At 40.4% G+C, this 6,887-nt stretch overlaps 1 long non-coding RNA gene across 1 annotated transcript in view; it reads left to right on the top strand.

The window, feature by feature from the left end:
- The first annotated feature begins 206 nt into the window (after window positions 1-206).
- The window catches only part of LOC134737144 (uncharacterized), a 44,176-nt gene continuing 37,495 nt past the window's right edge, over window positions 207-6,887 (top strand). Inside the window, exons 1-4 of the long non-coding RNA XR_010121778.1 lie at window positions 207-709; window positions 1,267-1,610; window positions 2,532-2,634; window positions 3,173-3,258. This is a non-coding gene — a long non-coding RNA (uncharacterized lncRNA). The remainder of the gene's footprint in view (window positions 710-1,266; window positions 1,611-2,531; window positions 2,635-3,172; window positions 3,259-6,887) is intronic.

Below are 6,887 nucleotides of genomic sequence, written 5' to 3'. Positions count from 1 at the left end.
ACTGACTACTGGATTAGGTGGACCACGTGGATATCAGCTTGTGGTGGCCTTTTGGGATATTCTGATCTCACTCAGAGTAAAAGCCTAAGTCCTCACTATGACCTAGAAAGCCCCTGTGATCTGTGCCCCAGATCTATGACTTCACCTCTAACTAGTCCCCCTCACTTGCTTAACCTCCTTCCTCAATGGCCTCTCCGCTGGCTCCTTGAACCACCCCAGGCCCTTTGCACCTGCTATTCCCTCTCCTCAGCATGCTCTGCCCCAGACAATTGCAGTGCTAACTTCTTACTTCCTTCAGATTTCACTCAGAAATGACTTTCTCAGTGTGGTCTCCCATGACCATTCTATTTAAGATTTCAACTACTTTGCCAGCATTTCACTTCCCCTCCCTTCATCTTTTCTTCCAAGAACTCACTGCCCTCTCGCATACTGTATCTTTTACTTATTTATCTTGTTCAGTTTCTGCCTGCCTCACCACAGTGTACATTTCACAAGGGCAGGGATTTTGTCTGTTTTGTTGACTGCTGTAGCCCTGGCATCTTGAGCAGTGCCAGCACCTGGTAGCATTAAATAAATATTTACTGAATGAATGAGTGGCTTCATGCTTAAAAGCAAGAAGAGAGACCTTCATAGAGAAGTAGGAAAATGAACTGTTGCACAAATAAAGGGCCATGTAATGAGAGAGAGAGAGAGAGAGCAAGAGAAAGAGGTGAGATGCTAACAGATTTTCCAAAAACATTCCAGTTCCCACTTCCCATCTTTCATGAACCAGGATTTTTACTTCCTATCCATGGGCTATCCCTAAAAATTCCATTTTCTTAAGCTACTGTAATTGGGCTTGTCTTTATCGCTACCAAAAATCTCTAAGAAAAAAAAAAATAGAGTCAGACTAGAAGATGCTAATTGTTTTCTCAATACCCAGTGTGTCTTTGGAGAATGGGGTTCTCATGTAGCCAACAGTTTTGTGGGTTCTCTTCCGTGTTTCCTTTCTTGAATAACTAGGTCACAGACAGCTGGTGTTTCCCATGTGGCAAAGGGAGCACACACAGAAATCCCCACCTCCTCTCTCTTTGCTTTTCAAGCCCTGCTGAATGCCTCCTAATGATTTCATCTGCTCAGAGGTCTGCTGGCTTTTCCACTCTCGTAGAAGCTGGTGGCGCCGGGGGCTGATGCATGCTCTGACTACTGACTTGAAACATGCTTTGATGAATTAGTGCAACTCGGCCAGCCATTTACTTTAAATTTTACCCTTGATTCTTCCTCTAGCAAACAATTAAGGAGCAGCAGTGGCTTCCTGCAGGGGAGACCAATGCCTTCTGTCCTCTGAGGAAACAGCTTGGCATTCTTCCAATTGATGAATGGCATGGACCAGGAGCACCAGTTATCTTCAGCTTCTAAGCATCCGAATAAATAAACATACAAGTGCATAACATAAAACAAATTCAAATTACAAATGAGAAAACCAATCTAGGTTACCGGCAAGTCCTATGACTTGATGTGGAGGCCTGGAAGTGCATCCTTGAACATTGCAATGCAGTGAGCCAAGGAAAGATGAGAGGCCACATGAATAACTGGGCCAGTGACAAGACACATGTCCTCCTCCTTGTGGGGTGAGTAGCCCAGTCCAACCCCAAAAGCTCCTGAGTAAGAGGAAAATGTCTCTTTAACAGTATTAAGGGACAATTTATTATGTGTATCCTTCCAGGGAAGCACAATGTCAGTAAAGGCCCATTGCATTTGCATTATTTCCAGACAACAGCAGCAGCAGAAAGGGACACTGATTTATTTCAGAGCGAGCACAGGTGAATTTAATGTCTGTTGGGACTGAGCCAGGGAGAATTTAACCCGTTCTGAGTCTTTCTAATGCTTTAGGGGGAACCATAGGTTTTTGGAATGGTTCTATTGGCTTCTTTGGTCAAATTCAGTGTCCCCAAGCCTGTGCTTCTCAATCACTTGGTAATAAAAGCTCTTACAGGGTGGAGGGGAGAGAAAAAAATATGTTTAAAAACAGAAAATCTGGTCTTATGCCCTGGCCACGTTAATTTCTTTCTGTGTGACCTGGGCAAATAATTTAATCTTTTTATGACTCAGTTATCTCTTTTGAAAAATGGGTATAATAATGCTCCCTGCAGGATTTTAATGAAAATCAACTAAGCAAATGTATTAATGAGTGACTTATATAATGAATTGTATAAATGACATTGTTTTGGTGTGATATCAATTTGGGATTCCTGGGACACAAACAGAAGTTTAGGTATTATCTTCAGGTATGGTGTCTTGGCTAGCTTAGCTAGCAGAGAGCTTTTTTACCAGAAGAATCATTCAGTGGGAGGTAAAACAGTTACTCTTTGAATTCTGGAATTAGAGTTACGAAATTCAAAAGGTCATGGTAGAAAGTGTCTTGGAGACATCTCTTCCAAGCCTCTGTTTTGGTAGATGGAAAAACTGAGGCTTAGGGAAGCAAAGTAGACTGTAAGCATCTTGGAGGATGAGGTCAATCTTAATTATCTTTGGTTGTTGTTTCTTATCAGTATACACCAGAATACCCTGCATCCAGAGAATGCTCAAAAAGTGTTGGTGGAAGTGACAGAATTCCATCACCATTAAACACAACTAGTGTTGTGGTTGACAATGGTAGGTTGGAGTATTTTCTCTTCTGATCCAGATTAGATCAGAATTTGATATTGTTTTAATATTAAACCTTGAAAGGAATGCGTTTACTGGTCAACTGAGGCGTCTTGAAAAGGGACATGACCCCTATAAAGCCAGAAACATCCTGGTAAATCCTCTAGTTTCAACTTCTGACAGAAACTCCTTGAAGTCTTAAAGAACAGTTCCTGTTATTAAACCTTCACACAATTTTAACTTACACAGTAGCACACAGTTACAAAATGTTACCCAATACATTACCTTATTTAATTCTCCCAATGATCTGGTGAAGTAGGCATTATTATTTCCATTTCTCAGAGTAAGAAATTGAGGCTCTGAGAGTCTGAGTGATGATCCAAGGATGTATAGGCACTGTCAGGACTGGAACTTGAACCTAGAACTCTTGATTTAAGTGTATTTCATTAACACTACCTTGTAAAGTACCAAGTAGAATAGATGTCCCTTGAGCCTGTTTCTTCCTTCCTCCTTTTTCTCTCCGCTTCTTTCCCTTGTTCCTCTCTAGGCACTGAAGCAGGTGAAAAATCAATACAGCAGCTTCTGTCTTTAAAGAGTTTGCAGCCTCCTGAAGAGGGTTTACAGGTAAAAAAGGTAATTCTAAATGCAGAGGATCTTTATTACACACTAACCCTGATTGAACACAGCCCAAAAGGGTTAACTGACCTGCCTGGAAGATGGGAAAGAGAGATAAAACACAGTCCAAGATACAGCTGGTGCTGGAAAAAGAAATCACTGAAATCCCAAAACACCCCTTTCAAAATATCTAGACTTTCAAAGCCGTGTCTTTCCTTCTCCCCTCTCTTAGATGTGATGAATGAGAGATGTGTGTGTGTGTGACACATCCAACTGGAATCTGCAAATCGCTGATCCTTTAAAACCTATTTTTGTAAATACCAATAAAACAAGTCTTGACGCTTGTTCCTGAGTTCAGGGAATTCATTCGACCTGGAGCCCTGGAGGAGGAAAGCTATTCCCTAGGAAATTTTGCCCTTTCAGGTATCTCACCTGAAACTGAAACTCGTCTCTCACTCTTCCCTTTTTCTGCCTTTCTTTGATTCAGAGCCTGTAATCCCTTCTGGTTTTCCTCCTTTGTCTGCCTACACTTTGTCTAAGCAACAGAATAGTTTAGTTTGCCAAATGAATAATACCACAAAGTGTTGAAGTCTGGAAATAATGCCTCATGGGCACTCCATAACTATTTGTTTAATGAATAAATGAATCGGTGAATAAATGAATGAATAATGGCCAAGTTCAAATACTGGCTCTATCATTTACCAGTTGCCCAACTTTAAGACAGATATTTAACCTGTTTGTGCCTCAATTTCTTATCCGTCCATATTGTGTATAGGAGATTATAAAAATGAATATACAAGCACACCTTGAGATATTGTGGGTTTGGTTACAGACCACTGCAACAAAGCAAATATTGCCATAAGGCAAGTCACGTGAAGTTTTTGGTTTTCCAGTGCATATAAAAGTTATGTTTACACGCTGTAGTCTACTGTGTGTGAAACAGCATTATGTCTAAAGCATGTACACATCTTATTTTTTTAACTTTTTGAGACTGAGTCTCAGTCTGTCACCCAGGCTGGAGTGCAGTGATGCGATCTCAGCTCACTGCAACCTCCACCTTCCAGGTTCAAGTGATTCTCCTCCCTCGGCCTACCAAGTAGCTGAGATTACAGAGGTGCATGCCATCACACTCAGCTAATTTTTAAAAACTTTTTTTTTTTTTTTTTAGTAGAGGTGGGGTCTCACCATTTTGGTCAGGCTGGTCTCAAACTCCTAAACTCAAGTGATCCTCCCGTCTCGGCCTCCCAAAGTGCTGGGATTACAGGTGTGAGCCACCATGCCCATTCTTAAATGTACACATCTTAATTAAAAAAATATTTTATTGCTGGCCGGGTGCAGTGGCTCATCCCTGTAATCCCAGCATTTTGGAAGGCTGAGGCAGGAGGATCACCGGAAGTCAGGAGTTCTAGCCTGGCCAATATGGTGAAACGTTGTCTCTACTAAAAATACAAAAATTAGCCAGGTGTGGTGGTGGGCGCCTGTAGTTCCAGCTATTTGGGAGGCTGAGGCAGGAGAATCACTTGAACACAGGAAGCAGAGGTTGCAGTGAGCCGAGATCATGCCACTGCACTCCAGCTTGGGCAACAGAGTGAGACTCCATCTCACACACACACAAACCTTTATTGCTAAATAATAAACTTGGGCCTTCAGCAAATCATAATCTTTTTTGCTGATGGAGGGTCTTGTCTCAGTGTTGATTGCTGCTGACTGATCAGGGTGGTGGTTGCTGAAGGTTGGATAGCTATGACAATTTCCTAAAATAAGACAAGAATGAAATTTAGTGCATTGATTGACTCTTCTTTTTACAAAAGATTTCTCTGTAGCTTGCAATGCTGTTTAACAGCACTTTACCCATAGTATTACAGATCTTTCATAATTGAAGTCAATCTTCTCAAGCCCTACTGCTGCTTTATCAACTAAGTTGATTGTAGTGAATCTTTTGTTGTCATTTCAACAATGCTCACAACATCTTCACTGGGAATGGATCCCATCTCAAGAAACTTTTTTTTTTTTTTTTTGCTCATAAGAAGCAACTTCTCATCCACTCAAGTTTTATCATGAGGTTGTAACAATTCTGTCACATCTTCAGGCTCCACTTCTAATTCTGATTATCTTGCTGTTTCTACCACATCGACAGTTCTTGCCTCCACTAAAGCTTTCAAAGTCATCAATGAGGGTTAGAATCCACTTCTTTTAAACTCCTATTAATGTTGATATTTTGACTTCTTCCCATGAATCACAAATGGTCTTAATGACCTCTAAAGTGCTGAATTCTTTCCAGAAAGTTTTCAATTTAATTTGCTCAGATTCATCAGAGGACTCACTATCTATGGCAACTGTAGCCTTATAACATGTATTTCTTAAGTTATGAGGTTTGAAAGTCAAATTATTTCTCAATCCATGGGCTATGGAAGGAATGCTGTGTTCACAGGCATAAAATAACATTAATCTCCTTGTACATCTTCATCAAAACTCTTGGATAACTAAAAGCATTATCAAAACTCTTGGGTAGCTATATTATTGATAGGAACCTTTGATTTTCAGCAGCAGGTCTGAAGCATGGGCTTAAAATATTCAGCAAACCATTCTGTAATCAGATGTGCTGTCATCTAGGCTTTGTTGTTCTATTTACGGAACACATACAGAGTAGATTTAGCATGATTCTAAAGGGCCCTAAGATTTTTAGAATGGTAAATGAGCGTTGACTTTAACCTAAAGTCTCCATCTGCATTGGCCCCTAGCAAGAGAGTTACCCTGTCTTGTGAAGCTTTAAAGCCAGGCATTGACTTCTCCTCCGTAGCTACGAAAGTCCTAGATGGCATCTTCTTACAATATAAGGCTGTTTGGTCTAAAGTGAAATTCTGTTGCTTAGTGTAGCTACTTTTATCAATTATCTTAACTAGATCTTCTGGATAACTTATCTTAACTAGATCTTCTGGTTAACTTACTGCAGCCTCTCCATCAGCACTTGCTACTTCACCTTTCACTTTTATGTTATGGTGATGGCTTCTTTCCTTAAACTTCATGAACCAGCCTCTGCTAGCTTCAAACTCATTTTCTGCAGCTTCCTCATCTTTCTCAAACTTCACAGAATTGAAGAGAGTTAGGGGCTTGCTCTGAATTAGGCTTTCACTTAAGGGAATGTTGTGGCTAGTTTGATCTTCTATCCAGACTACTAAAACTTTACCCATATCACAAAAAGATTGTTTTGCTTCTTATCGTTCATATGTTCATGGGAATAGCACTTTTAGTTTCCTTTAAGAACTTTGCCTTTGCATTCACAACTTGGCTGTTTGGCACAAAAGGCTGAGCTTTGGACATGCCATACTCACTAAGCTTAATAATTTCTAGGTGTTTTTTTTTTTTTTTTTTTTTTTAGACAGAGCCTTGCTCTGTCACACAGGCTGGAGTGCAGTGGTGTGATCTTGGCTCACTGAATCATTTCTAGTTTTTTATTTACAATGAAAGATGTGTGACCCTTCCTTTTACTTGAATACTTAGAGTTCATTGTAAGATTATTAATTCACCTAATTTCAATATTTTTTTCTGACTCAAGGAGTAGAAAGCCAGAGGAGAGGGGGAGAGATGGGGGACATGGCTGGTTGGAGTGGAACAGTAAGAACACACACATTTACCAGTTTACTGTC

The sequence above is a fragment of the Symphalangus syndactylus genome, chromosome 7, assembly GCF_028878055.3.
Source record: "Symphalangus syndactylus isolate Jambi chromosome 7, NHGRI_mSymSyn1-v2.1_pri, whole genome shotgun sequence".
NCBI lineage: Eukaryota > Metazoa > Chordata > Mammalia > Primates > Hylobatidae > Symphalangus > Symphalangus syndactylus.
This window is presented reverse-complemented; position numbering and strand designations above follow the sequence as displayed.